This window comes from Periplaneta americana, chromosome 4, assembly GCF_040183065.1.
Source record: "Periplaneta americana isolate PAMFEO1 chromosome 4, P.americana_PAMFEO1_priV1, whole genome shotgun sequence".
NCBI classification, from domain to species: domain Eukaryota; kingdom Metazoa; phylum Arthropoda; class Insecta; order Blattodea; family Blattidae; genus Periplaneta; species Periplaneta americana.
Window position 1 is genome coordinate 118,524,477 of NC_091120.1, and position 15,172 is coordinate 118,539,648.

The 15,172-nt window shown below is 36.5% G+C and overlaps 1 protein-coding gene across 1 annotated transcript in view; it reads left to right on the top strand.

Annotated features, from left to right (window-relative positions):
- The window catches only part of RpS15 (ribosomal protein S15), a 79,399-nt gene that overhangs the window by 30,624 nt on the left and 33,603 nt on the right, over positions 1-15,172 (top strand). The window lies entirely within an intron of this gene.

A 15,172-nucleotide genomic window follows, 5' to 3' on the forward strand; every position in this document is an offset into this window, starting at 1 on the left:
TTTTCGATATTTCTCCTAGGCCTATACAGTCTAAAATTAAATTTTTTTTTTCTCTCCTAAATATTTACCAGGATAAGGTCGCATAATATATTGCTTTAGAGGAAAAGCCTCATCTGCTACAAAGAAATATGGCATTCAAATATTACTGCCTGGTAGAGTGTGAGGTTCGGGTAGTTCTGCAGATCCATTCTCCAATTTTTTTCCAATTTTACTTCTTCTAAATACACCACCATCGCTTTCAGCCAATGCTCCAATGTCAGCCCAGATAAACTTATGGTCTGCATCGCAACATGCCATTAATATTAAACTGAAAGTGTGCTAATAATTGTAATATATACTACCGGATCTTAAAGGGCACTGGATTTGGACAGGTTTTCCATCAATGGCACCTAGAGTATTGGGAAAGTCCCACCTCTCTAGGAAATGTTCGCTTATATTATACCACTCTTCTTTGGTGGGAAATGAAAAATATAAAGCATAAAGTACATCCCATAACACATCACAGGTTTCAGCGATCACTTTCGAAATGGTAGAATGCCCAACCCTGAATTCCCAATTCAGATTTAAAAATGAACCACTATGAGCCACATACTTCAGAGTCATCGCCAATCGAAATTCTGGGCTCAAACATTCTCGCCTACTCCCTTTGAGTAGCTTGTGTTTCACTAATGATAATATTTTTTCGAAATGCTGGGGTTCCCTTCTTGTATATTTATAAAACCTTTATATATTTGAACATGTTCACAAATGCTCCACGCTCATTTCTTTGTTGGTTCATTGGTCGAACCCACCATCTGAAAATAAGGAATACAATGTAACGAAAATCATGATGTCGACTAGATAGTAGCACATACGAGGCTCGTCTAAAAAGTATCCGACCTTTAGCCAGAAAAAATATTTCAAATACCTGACGGGGTTGGGACCCTAATCCCCTTCAAAGTAGGCCCCTTGTGCTTGCACACACTTAGCCCACCGATCCTTCCACTGCCGGAAACACCTCTGGAAGTCTTCTTTTGGAATGGTGTTCAGTTCCGTCGTCGCGTTCCGCATTATCTCTTCTCTACTCTCAAAACGGGATCCTTTCAGTGGTGTCTTCAATTTTGGAAACAACCAAAGTCGCAAGGAGCCAGGTCTGGAGAGTAGGGAGGTTGGCGAACGGTTGTAATTCCATGTTTGGCCAAGAAAGTGTGGATCAATTGGGATGAATGTGCGGGGGCGTTGTTGTGATGCAAGTGCCAATTGTTCGCCGTCCACATGTCTGGTCTTTTGCGCCGAACTGCATCACGGAGTCGCCGGAGAACATAGTGATAGTACTCCTTTGTCACCGTTTGTCCTTCCGGTGCGTATTCGTGATGCACAATTCCACGGACATCAAAGAAAACAGTCAGCATCACCTTGATTTTGCTTTGCACCTGCCGCACTTTCTTCGGCCTTGGAGACTTGGGATGCTTCCATTGCGACGACTGTCTTTTTGTTTCTGGGTCGTACCCGTACACCCATGACTCATCTCCAGTTATCACGGTGTACAGAAACCCAGGATCAGTGTTGGCGGTGTCCAGAAGGTCCTGTGCAACGTCACGATGGAGGTCTTTTTGTTCCGGGGACAACAACTTGGGCACGAATTTCGCAGCCACTCGGTTCATGTTCAAATCATCACGCAAAATTGCATGTGCAGACTCTTCACTCACTCCAACCTCTTCGGCAATCTCCCGCACAGTCAAACGACGATCTGCCATCACCAAATTTCGCACCCTCTCAACAACAGCTGCACTCCGAGCAGTTTGGGGCCTGCCACAATGCTGCTCACTCTCCGCTGATGTGCGGCCATCTTTGAATCGGTTGAACCACTCCTTAATTTGTGTTACACCCATCGTATCTTCCCCAAACACCTGCTGAATCTTACTAATTGTTTGACTTTGAAAATCACCAAGCTTTTGACAAAATTTGATGCAGTATCTTTGCTCAATTCGTTCAGTCATCTTGCGAGAAAACTAAATCCGACAAACACTTAGAACAGCACCTTACTTGGCGACCATCAGCCAGTGACTGGCACAAGCGAATGCGGTGAAAAAATTCAAGCATGCGCATTATGGTTCCTCCTTCCACCGTGCACAGTGGTGCCGCCTTAGAATCACTACTTTGCGCGGGAAAATTTAAGGTCGGATACATTTTAGACAGGCCTAGTAACCTTATTAAGAAATGAAGTACAATGAAGTTCTCATTGTCCACTTTTATACGTATTAAATTTGTGTAAGACATTTATTATAGGGAGTAATATTTCCCTTCTTTTAGTGCTCTGAGAGACTAAAACACACATAAAAATAAGTACAAAATATGTGACTAATTCGTCGTCGTCCATCTTGAAACAATACAATAACACAGATGCTTCAGCTTTCCGTTCAGTTGTGAATATTAGTATTCCTGTTCTCGTTTCTCGGCTTTTCCTTCTCGTTCTAGTTGCCATTCCCGGCATGGGCGTATTTTGCGGACTAGCAGGGCTACCGGCGGTAGCCCAAGGAAATTACAAGAGAAAAAGTTTATAATATAACATAATGTAATAATTTTGTATTATTAGTTTTACCATAGTAATTAAAATTAAAGTAATTGTTAGATTTATATGCGCTCTCTGCTCTCGAAAAGAAACAAGTTGTCAAGGCGGCATCGCTGGAGAAACTGCTTGCTACGTGAGGTAGCCTGTGACCGTTTCTCTCACGCTGTCCTTCGCACAACTGCCCGTCCCCCCCCCGCTCCCTCCTGTTTCCATCGTGCACTGTAGGCGGGCGAGTTGCCGCTCTCATGATCGGTTTCTTCGCAGGCGCGAAGCAGCAATACGCTTAGTACGCTAGCAATTGAATGTGATTGTGTTCTTGCAGTGCATTATTTTAAATCTGTGATTTGTTCGAGTGTCTAAGAGTTATATTAATTGTGAATTATTAAGTTTTTAATTTCCCAATTAAGTGATATTGTGAAAAATATGGCAGAACAAGTTTCTGGAGAGGTTTGTGTTGAAAATGACTGTGTAATAGAAGGTTTATTAAAAGTGCCTTTTAACCGTCGTACATAACAACGAGGAAGTTGAAATTGTGAAAATGGAAAGACCAACTCCTGAGTTACATTTGTCCATGGACGTAAAAGAAAAACAGCGAGAGTACACACGCCATTTCACTTCAACATCATATGGTAAGTGGAATTGGTTGTGTGGTAGTTCTAAACTGTCTAAACTATTTTGCTGGCCATGTTTGTTATTTAGCCGCAAAACTAATATGTGGTCAAAAGAGGGGTTTTCTAATATGAACTCCCTTCGAACGGCAGTCCTAGAATACAACAAATCAAAAGCTCATATTTGTAGTAGCATGAACTTTGCAAACTTTGGGAAGACAAGAATTGATTTACAGCTAGATAAGCGAAAAGCTCTACACATCAACCAACACAATGCTCTTGTGAAAAAAAAAAATCGGGAGATTTTACTGCATCTTATTAATGCAGTCTGCTTTCTAGGAAAACAAGAATTGGCTTTTCGGGGTCATAACGAGAGTGTGGAATCAGACAATATAGGAAATTATATTCAATATTTAAGTTCCTTAAGTGAATTTGACCATTTACTGGCCAATCATCTTGAGAGTTCAACAGTATTTCGTGGTACTTCTCTCGCAATTCAGAATGACTTAATATTTGCTATAAGTGGGGTTATGATAAAGAACATAAAACCTTTTGTGGCCATTGTTGTTGATGAAACAAGTTACTGCTCTAATCAGAGTCAATTGTCCACTGTTTTAAGATATGTCGACAGTACTGCCAATGTTCAAGAACGGTTTATAGGATTCACAAATGTCAGTTCGGACAAAACTGCTGCTGCTTTGTTTCAGCATGTGGAAGGTGTTATAGCAGAATACAATGTCGGCAATAAGTTAATTGCACAGACATACGATGGTGCTTCAGTTATGGCGGGAAATATTAATAGCTTAAAAACAAAAGTTCAAGAAAAGTATCCTCAAGCACTATTTGTCCATTGTTACAGCCATGTTCTCAATTTAGTTTTGCAACAAACTACTTCATCCATTCCAGAATGCCGCATTTTTTTCAAAACACTGTCAGGTTTAGCTGCATTTTTCTCATCATCTCCTAAAAGATCAGAAAACTCGAGGAATTTATGAACAAGAAACTCCCAAAATAGCACCAACTAGATTGAATTTTACATCTCGGCTTGTAAATACAGTAAAGGAATACAGAGAAAAACGGACTGCTTTCTTTAAAAATATCATTTGTAATGACTCTGAAGAAAACTGGGATGATGCTGTAAATGTGCAGGCTCAAGGATATTTGAATTTTTTCACACAGTTTCAGAATATATTTCTTCTTGAAGTCTATGCTAGAGTGTTCGCACATACAGATGTGCTCTACAATATTCTTCAGACAAAAAGTCTAGACATAGCATACTACTTGCAAGAGGTATCAACGTTAAAAAAAATTACTATATCCGAGTTCAGACGTAGTGGGTTTCCGTCCATATGGAGTAATATGGAAAATGAAAGTTCTTCAGCCAATACAATGGAACCACCATTAAAGCGAAGAAAAGGAGATGATGAATTGAAATACAGGCAGCTGTACTACAGCATACTAGATCGTATGCACATGGAAATTACTGACAGATTTTCTGATTATGGAAAGCTTCAGTTCACACATCTTCTAGAATCTCAAAAATTTTCTGCTTATAGAGAAAACTTCAGTCTTATAACAGTCACTTTGATCAAGTACTTTTGAAAAATGAATTAAGTGTAATATATTCAGCAGAAGTCTTTGATTTTTCGAACAAACCTATCCATGAAATATTATCTGCCATATATGAAAACCAGCTGAACCAAGTTATTCCTGAAGTCCTTAAATTGGCAACATTAATTGTGACAATACCAGCTACGTCAGCATCGGTAGAAAGAACATTTTCTGCGTTGAAGAGAATAAAATCCTACTGTAGATCAACTCATACACAAGAACATTTATCCGGCTTGGCACTAATATCCATTGAAAAGTCATTTCTACAGAAACTTTGCAAGTGGCCCAACTGTAATTTCAAGGACGAAGTCATCAACGTATTTTCGTCCCAATCAAGATGTCTGGAATTCACATAAATATTTAAGGAATTTTATTATAGGGATTTTAAAATATATTTTGTGTAATAATAGGGACAGTGGTAGCCCAAACCCTTTAACCAGTATACGCCACTGGTTCCCGGTCAATTGTGAATCCGCCTTTACAGTTTCCAATCACAAACTGCGCGCGTCTCTTGGCACACTGAAACAATTGACTCTCTTCCTCATGTATGTCACAGTAATGAAATATGGCTGCCTTCTTTATTTACGGACTAGGATTTTGGTATATAAATAAGGTACATGTGTTGGGCGGGTTGGATAGGGTTACAGCTCTCCCAGTGATCACATCTAATTTCTACTACTCCATAGTATAATTCAAAGGCACTTTCAGTTATTTATTTTTATTCATGCAAATTTGCTGCAAGTGTAAAATCGCCGATAATTTTATTTACCAGAGTTGGCAACCCTAAACACACATCGCAATATCTCATTGTCTCCAAAAACTGACATTCATTTTTTTGCTTTGGAACCACAGACTTTTTTTGTATCCGAATTGTTTACTGAGTAAAATTGTGTAAATTAAATTTATTAGGTGTCATATATTTATTAATTTGTGCCATGTGTACTTTTCTGAATTTATTCCATTTCTCTGTTTAGTATGAGTTAAAAAAACACAAAGAAAATCAGTTGTAATATAATTATGTTGTACCTAGCAAGATCGATTATTCAATTGATAGGATATTTTATGAGGTCATGACTGAGATATCTATTGTTAATTGCTTTTATTTATGTCAGTAGGCCTTGACTGACGACTATATAAGGACGCGCTCTTAAGGATGGTGGTTGGGGTTCAGGACGGTCCATAAGCAACAGGTTATACTAAAGATGTTTGGCATTAGTGTAAAACTGGCCTATGTTTCCTATAGTGGTCGGGACATAAGTAACCTTTACCCTGGCCAAGAATTAATAACGTTTGTATCATTGTATGAATTTAATGAAAGGTTTCGAATGAGTCCCACGCTATACTTCAGAATACCGCAAGTATTTATATACAAAGACAGTATTTAATAAATACTTGCTGACTTAAAAAAAGAAGTTCCCTGCACCAAAAATAAATAATGCAATAACATTACTTACGCGATATTCTGAGGTCATTTCGAGTCCAGTTTCGCTGGAATCTCTCCTACAAGATACAGGACATAACATCCAACATCAAAAAGGGAAAAGTGGTGCCCTAACCTCAAAGCCAGAACTATTGTTTTGCATTGGTTGCATACTAGCACTCTGAGAGAGGAACATAGGTTAAGGATGTTTGAGAATAAGGTGCTTAGGAAAATATTTGGGGCTAAGCGGGATGAAGTTACAGGAGAATGGAGAAAGTTACACAACGCAGAACTGCACGCATTGTATTCTTCACCTGACATAATTAGGAACATTAAATCCAGACGTTTGAGATGGGCAGGGCATGTAGCACGTATGGGCGAATCCAGAAATGCATATAGAGTGTTAGTTGGGAGACTGGAGGGAAAAAGACCTTTGGGGAGGCCGAGACATAGATGGGAGGATAATATTAAAATGGATTTGAGGGAGGTGGGGTATGATGATAGAGACTGGATTAATCTTGCACAGGATAGGGACCGATGGTGGGCTTATGTGAGGGCGGCAATGAACCTTCGGGTTCCTTAAAAGCCATTTGTAAGTAAGTAAGTAAATGCATACTAACTGTCAGTTCCATGCGTTAGCAGATAAGTGCGGAATTTCTAAGATATCAGTGTGCAAAAGTTGCCACAGGGTAGTTGATGTTGTTAAAAGAGTTAAATTCGAGGCAGGTTTTTGATCACAACATGTTATTTACTGTAGCACAGGATTTTTATGCTGCTGCTGGGTTCGCTAATGTTTGTGAGGTTATGGATGCAACATTAATATATACTGATGAATCAACACAAAAAATGAACCTGATTTTGTAGTTGGACATTGTAATTATTTTATCAGTTGCATATTTGTATGTGGACCCAATCTGTTATTTACTTATTTGACTGAATTTGGTGCTAACTTTGGTCATTTAAGTAATAGACCAACCAATTAACATATTGGTATATTGGACCAATCACATCACACGAAACTCCATTGTCGCCAATATATAAAAATCTAAATAGGCTACTTTTAATTTTTTAACAATACTTTATATTTTCTGTTGGTTAAATATGAATGAGCAAACAAAATATAAACATATGTATCGATAGTGGTCAAAATATAGCGACTTTAGCTCTCCTCCTTAGCAATTTTTGTAAACTGTCGTTGGCGATATTGTATAACCAATAATGCTTATTTGTAAATTTTTTTAGCTGATTTTGTAAAGTTCGTCAAACTTTACAAATTGATAAGATAGCATTGTGAAACACAGTTTACAAACATTTGTAATCTTTTACGTGTCATTTGTAAATTGTTAATTTGTAATTTAATAACATTGTGAAATGGGCCCCTGGAAACTTTTGCATTCATATGAAATTTTGATCTCAATTTGGCTGGTTCTGAAAGAACAGAACAGGAGTAGGGGAACTCATGGGTATTCTTTAGACCATTTCCCACTACTGATGTTATGTCGCTTTTGCACACAATTGAACATAATGTCGCCAACATAAGAAACAACTCATCAAAAGTAATGCTAATATGTAATAATCCTCTAAATCAGCGTTTCTCAAGCTTTTTTGAAGTGGGGACCACTTTTTTAAGTCAGAACAGTTCCGTGGACCACCTTACTCTTGCTCCCTTCGAAAGCAAATTTATCATTTTTGTAGCATATTTTAATACCAGTAAAGGTATCCCCTTAACATGCCATGAAGGCACTTGGGGCATGGAGGTAGAGCCCCATGCTTTCCATGACCTCAGCACTTCTGAGGTGGTGTGGTCGGCACCACGCTCTGACTGCCTTTTACCCCCGGGAAAGACCCAGTACTCAATTTTATAGGAGGCTGAGTGAACCTCGGGGCCGTTCTGAAAGTTTGGCAAAGAGAAAAAATCCTGTCACCACTTGGGATCGAACCCCGGACCTTCCAGTCCGATTTTAATACCAGTATACTCATATTTTAAAATAGAATATAATTAATTTTATATTAGTATTAACTAATTAAGTTAATGTTAATAGAAGGAAATTCATTTTCGTTTTTTTTTAATAATTCAAAGTATTAGAGTTTAGATAATCTTTAACTAATTAACTAAAAAAAATAAATAAATGTTGGTACATTAATGAGATTCTTGCACAGTTGTTCTATACTTGGATGTATGCTGACAAGCTTAAGTCTGAGATCGTCACATACATCGAGTCGATTTCGGTATTTTGTTGTTTTTATTAGAGTTACTGATTAAATCCCTTTCTCACACAGATACGTAGCAGCAAACTGAATTATAATTTCTAAAGCACAATTGTACAGTTAACTATATTCTCTTTTCACTTGTGATGAGGTCCAGAAATTAACCACACCTTCCGCTTCGAATTTCATTTTAAGTCCAGTGTCATTCCAGACTTCAATTAACTGTTCTCTTTGACTCTATGAAAGTTTATTATTTCAGTATCGCAATGAAAGGGATCACGAATCCATGAAAATTCGTCATATTTACTTGGAAAATAACTTTCAAATTGTGACCTCAGAGTTGTATTATTGGTGTACGATGTAAAGTACATGACCATTTCATTGTGCAGACTGTCGGCAAAACTATTAAAAAAGTAATAAATACATGAAAAGGTTCGGTACTTTGGTCCTCTGTTATGAATTCGGGTGGTCATGTATCATTTCGAAACTCTGAGATATTCAGCTATAGTGAGATATGCAATTTGTTTGAATTTTATTTTTTCTTCTGTCTTTTTTGAAGGACCACAAGGGCAAACCTCAAGGACCACAGGTGGTCCGCAGACCATAGTTTGAGAAACGCTGCTCTAAATACTAAATTCGATAGGAAACATTGGTTAATATAACGAATGTTAGGTTTGGTTTGTTAAGGTTTTTAGAACTTGTTCTCATTTGGGATAAATTTCAGAACACGGAATCCTTCCTTTCCCTCTTACTTCAAAATTCCAACCTTGTGCACACAAAATAAATTATTGACATTGAAAAATGCCTTTTCGTAAGCATGATGATGTGCATTTGACAAACGCAGACAAATTTACTCTTTTTAGTATTTTAATCAATCAATCTTCTTAATGTATCCAGCTGTTTGCTGAGAACATAAAATCCACTATAGTCCCACTGTAGTCTATTCAGTTGTTTTTCACGAGAAATGAGAGGTATTTTGATGGGTTCATTATAGGTGCCTGTTGCTAGTAGCCAGAGTTGGGGTGTAGTCAATATATACTGCAGGGCTGTGTCTTTGCAACTGGTACTGATGACTTTCATTTACTTCTTTTGTGGTTTATGGATGGACAGTATAGAAGAATGTGTTCCAGATCTTCATCATGATTATTGCACCACAGACAAATAGGATTATCAGAAATGTGAAATCGGTGTAGGTACAATTGTGTGACAATATGACCTGTTCTGGCTCTTGTTAAGAATGTTTGAACATGTCTGGGCAAGTTTTTGTACATTTCCAGGTCATTTGATTTCTTTTGTACAGACTGTAAAATTTTTCCTTTGTCAGAAGAGAGCCAAATGTTGATCCATAGGTTTATAAAATGAGACTTTACTGAAGCAAAAGCACTGGATAGAGAGATCACTTGAAGAGGTCTTGGTTGCAAATATGTTGCCTGTTCTGCAATATTATCGACTTTCTCATTTCCATGTATACCACAATGATTAGGTATTCATTGAAATGTTATTTCCTTTTGGAGTTTTTTTAATTTACTTAGCTGTTCCTGAATTGGAATAATTCTATGTGCGTATAGGTTTGATACATATTTAATTATATTAAATATAGCCCCCTTGGAGTCGGTAAGTATGCAAATAGATTTTTCAGAAATTTGAGTAACACACTGAAGAGCAGCATCAATAGCTAGCAATTCAGCATCAAGACTGGAGTATTTAGTATTTTAAGACATAGGCTAATTGTCAGTGAGGTATCCGTATACTGAAATTTTCCCCATTCGACAACCCTCGGGAACTTAACATGACTATTTAGCATAACACAGTACTCACCTGTGAAAGTAACATTGTTGGAGCCCCAAACTGGCCTCTCATGCTCTCATTGGCAGATGTTATTCCTCACTGAACATAAGTAGATTGATTTTTCAGCATGTGCATGTAGCATATATTTCTCTAAAATGTAGTGTAATTGCATTAATAAAATCTAAAACTGGTTATGAGACACTTCAAACATACTTCATTTGCGAATTAAGGTGTAATAATCCTTTTGGTGTGAAAATTACGTTGATGCAGGTAAAGTTCGTATTTGTATTTATTTAGATTAAATATTGCGTCCTTTTATGTTGTTTAGAGGTATTTTTGGTGTTATAAACAGTAAATATGTCTAATAATATACATGTGAAAGTGGATACATTGATTGGCATGTAAATTGTGATTAGGCCTAAGTGTAGCATTACTGATGTTACTGTTGTGTAATCAGACCATTATTGTTTACCGTGTTTGTTTTATAGAATTGTTATATAGAATTATTACTACATTAACACATTTAATATATCACTGGGGAAAATTTCAGTATATGGATTCCTCACTGACAATTTATATCTTAAAATACTAAAAAGAGCAGATTTGTCTGCGTTTGTCGAATGTGCACCATCATGCTTACGAAAAGGCACTTTTCAGTGCCAATAATTTATTTTGTGTGCACAAGGTTGGAATTTTGGAGGAAGAGGGAAAGGAAGGAATCTGTGTTCTGAAATTCCTATCACTGGATGAACTAAATGTAATTATTATGAAAATCACTATATTTTCTTTCTCGAGTTATGATCCGACACGAGAAGCAGGGCCGGCAACACATACAAATGAAATTATACTAAATGTGAGGAATGTTACTACAGGTGTGTAGTATTATTTGACAGGTTAGGTTAGATTAGGTGTGTATTGTGTGACAGGTTAGGTTAGATTAGGTGTGTATTATTATGAGAGGTTAAGTTAGATTAGGTGGTAGTACTACTACATTGGCGACACTGAAATCCGATGTTATATTAAAGAATTCTTCATTTACTCACGACGATTTTCGTATATAAGTAAGGTACGCATTTAGGGCGGGTTGGGTGGGCTTACAGCTCTCCTAGTGATCACATCAATTTCTACTAATCAATACTATAAATCCAAGGCATTTTTAAGGTAATTTATCAAGTTCCTATAGTCGCTGGGACATGAGTCATATTCACTGGATAAAGTTACGTATGATAACTTGTAAATGCAATTTGTCTATATTTCAGTTGTATTTATTCGTTTCTTACGGTACTCCAATCTGAAGTCTGATTAATTTGATATGTTACTAGGTCTAAACTAGCACTGAGATAGTTCCCTTTGTACTCATTACACTTTGCATATACGGATCTGTGACAGGTTAGGTTTGGTCAGTTTGGCCTTTTATTATGCCTTACTTAGAAGATCAACTGCAGCTCCACAAGAAATCTCTTATAAATTCAATGATTTTGGAAATCACAGGAACTACCTCAGCGCTAGTTCACCTGTAACTAGTCAGCAATGTATGCAATGGAGGGGGGAAAGGAACTGGCCACCCTACACCATTTTCTCTTGGCTTAGTTGCTTTATGAGTGATGCCTTATTGACTTTCAGACACTTTACTGAACAACAGCTGTACTGCACTGTATTGAAATACGATAACTCCACAGCGCTGTTACTAGAGCAACTAGATTTACAAGCTTATGTTATTATGTCGAATGTGAATGTGGTAGCACAATTATTCAAATTGCAGACCACTGCGTTAATATAATGTTTAAATATATTGCTGAATAATTATTTCAGAGTGAAAGCAAGCATTTGTATTGAGAAATCTTCACACAAACTAGTTATAGACATTGATAAAATTTCCGGCTAAAGATCAAGAATGCTTCATGGTCCCAGTTTAAATTAAGGAGGAGTTATATAATATAACCCTTTCTGTCTAATTTTAGTGATCTCCAATGTCCTGCCATTACTCTATGTCATATAGAAATTATAGGTTACGTTTACTGCATTTACCTTATATTCCTATACTAGCCATACCCATGCGCTTCTCTGCACTTGTTATAAATAAATATCATTGACTTAAATCTGTTATACTTCCAAATACAACTTTGTTGTTAGTTAATAATTAATTTATTACCAATTATAAATCGTTTGCTCCTGAATTACTTTCAAAGTTGTATTTAGAACTATGAACGTAACTGTTATTACCATGCAATAGGTTATGGAGTTGTTCGATTAATTCTACTTTTAAGCTTGGTATTATGTTAGACCTAACAGCGTCTGATCGAATATATTTGTAAGAACTGAAGGTTGTTACTCTCAGCTGGAAGAAGACTTTGTGACCAAACGATACCATTTGATATAAGGTGTTGTACTGCCCTATATTGGAAGTTTCCTAGTACTCGTTACATAAGCAGTTAAGTCAGCCATTGTATATTCATAAAATACATATATTTTCCCTGGACCAAAAATATATTAAAAACTGACTAAAATCGCATCTAATAACAAACTATTAAAATTATTTTCAGAAAGGAACCACTGTGTAAACACAAAAACGACTTACGTAATGAGTACCGGGTACTAGGAAACTACCCCTATATTCTTTAAAATGTATTGATAACGGATGTACTACTATAAGTACCTACCTAAGTTTTTAATTGGTTGTGAGGGCTCTTGAATCTCAGAAAGAAAAACTTTTCCAGCAGTGCAATGTATTCAAGACTAATTTATAAACATGTTAAGCAAATTATTCTTGCAACGAAAATGGATGCTCCCTAGACCAAATAGTCGTATTTCAATTATGTAATTACTTCATAGTTTCATCTGGTACTGTATGACGTTATGACTGAAATACCTATGTTGTTAATTGTGTTTATTGTAACATTCAGCCATAACTGACTGAGTAAGTATATAAGACTCGCACTCAGAGGGGTAGAGTTCGGGGTTTGAGATGGCCTACAAACCACAAGTCATGCTAAAGATGTTAGTTTGTTAATTATTCAATTTGGAGTATTGTGCACTACATAGAACTGTTACCTATTAAGTATACAGTACCGTAGCTCACCCAAATAATATAAATAAATAATATGTACTGTTATGTTACTGAATAATATGTGCCGCGTGATTTTGTATAATTATTCCATCTCTGACTTTCATTCTTTCATAAAAAACGCAACGTAAATCAGACATCAAATTTCAGTACAATACCTCCAAATAGCATTAAATTTAACTGCAGGTTATATAGGTAATTATTAGTTTCGACAATATATTTGAAGTTTTCTGTGCATAAGGTTCTGTTTAATCCTATCTTATATGCATTTGTGCCCAGTCCTCGATTCACTCATGAGCTTCTGTAATGACATAAAGCCTACTTACATCTAAAGGAACCACACTTTCCAATGATGAAAGAATTATTTAAATCTATTAAATAGTTCCTTGAGATTGCCTCATGCGAACACACAAATACTCTCTCTTTATAATATAATAATATTTAGTATATTATAAACACATCATATCATCCTTATATTAACCCAATTGTTGTCCAAGGACTCCAAGGCCGCCTTAAATAAATGCAAGAGTGATTTGTTTTATCTTTATTACTCGTATTTTAATCTGACCTGGCTTAGTTGTTTACTGTGGTTGCTACGTGTAATTTTGTGACATATTTTATTCTTCCTACAAACTTTATAGTGAATTATACTTAAGAAGAAATTGTTAAACAAATTACTTATTAAGTGAACAATTCACAATGGATTCACCAGAGGATGGAATTGATCAAGACACTGAATTTAGTAGTTTACGTAATAGATCTGGGGATGCTGCAGAAATTACTTCAATACCTTGCCCGTATTGCGGGAAATTGTATGTTCGGGTGAGTACGCATATCACTAAATATCATCCTGATAAACATAGAGAAAGAGTTGTTCAGCGCCATGTTAGTAAGTCTCAGATTATTAATGAAATCGGCAATGAAAACAGCAATCTTCTCCAGATGATAATTCAGTGCACTTACAAAAATTGCGCAGTCTGGTTCGGCCTTTCGAGTCAAAATTTGCCGAACTATTGGGTAAACAGCCCTGTCTAGAAGATTTTAATTTATTATATAATGAGTTTATAATGGTGCTGCAAGAAATCGGAAATAAACTTCCAGGCCCTAAACATCCTGCGCGCCGTGTTTTGAGGTGCGACAACATAAAAGCATTTTTCAATCTAATGATTGTACATATGCTAAAACCTCTAATCCGGAAAAACTATCAAAAAGGGATAGAAAGTAGAGATATGAAAAGTATAATTATGATCTTTTGCAGTATCAGTATTATAATGAACGGAAGAAATGTGTTCGGTCAATTTTGAATAATAATGAGAGTGATGATCCTTGTAAAATACCGATAGGAACTTTAAAGGAAGCTATGGAAAAAAAAAAATGGGGTACTTCGAATAATACTATACTAGGTAATTATAATATGACCTATGCTAATACGCAGCAAGCTGATCTTGACCAGATGTTTCAAATTTCAGTTCAAGATATTCAACGGGCATTAAATGGAATGAAAGCAGATTCCGCAGCTGGGCCAGATCGAGTGTTAATTCAGACTTTGAAGTTAATAGATTGTGATTCAGTAATTAATAAAATTTTGGAAATCATGATGGACTGGAATGTCGTGCCTGATGGAATGAGAGATGCTAGAACTATTTTAATCTATAAGGGGAAAGGAGAACGATGCTATCCTTCCAACTGGAGATCAATTTCTATATGTTCTGTTGTTAGACGATTAATTGAGAGAGTTATTGATGTAAAAATGAGACAATTCGCCCTTTTGAATGAAAACCAAAGGGGTTTCGTCAGTCAACCAGGTACATACATCAATATTTCGTTAGTTGACGGTTGTTTACGACACGCTAAGCAAGATAAAGATCTTAATATCGTCATGTTGGATATGACTCGGGCTTTTGACAACGTGGGTTTTGAAC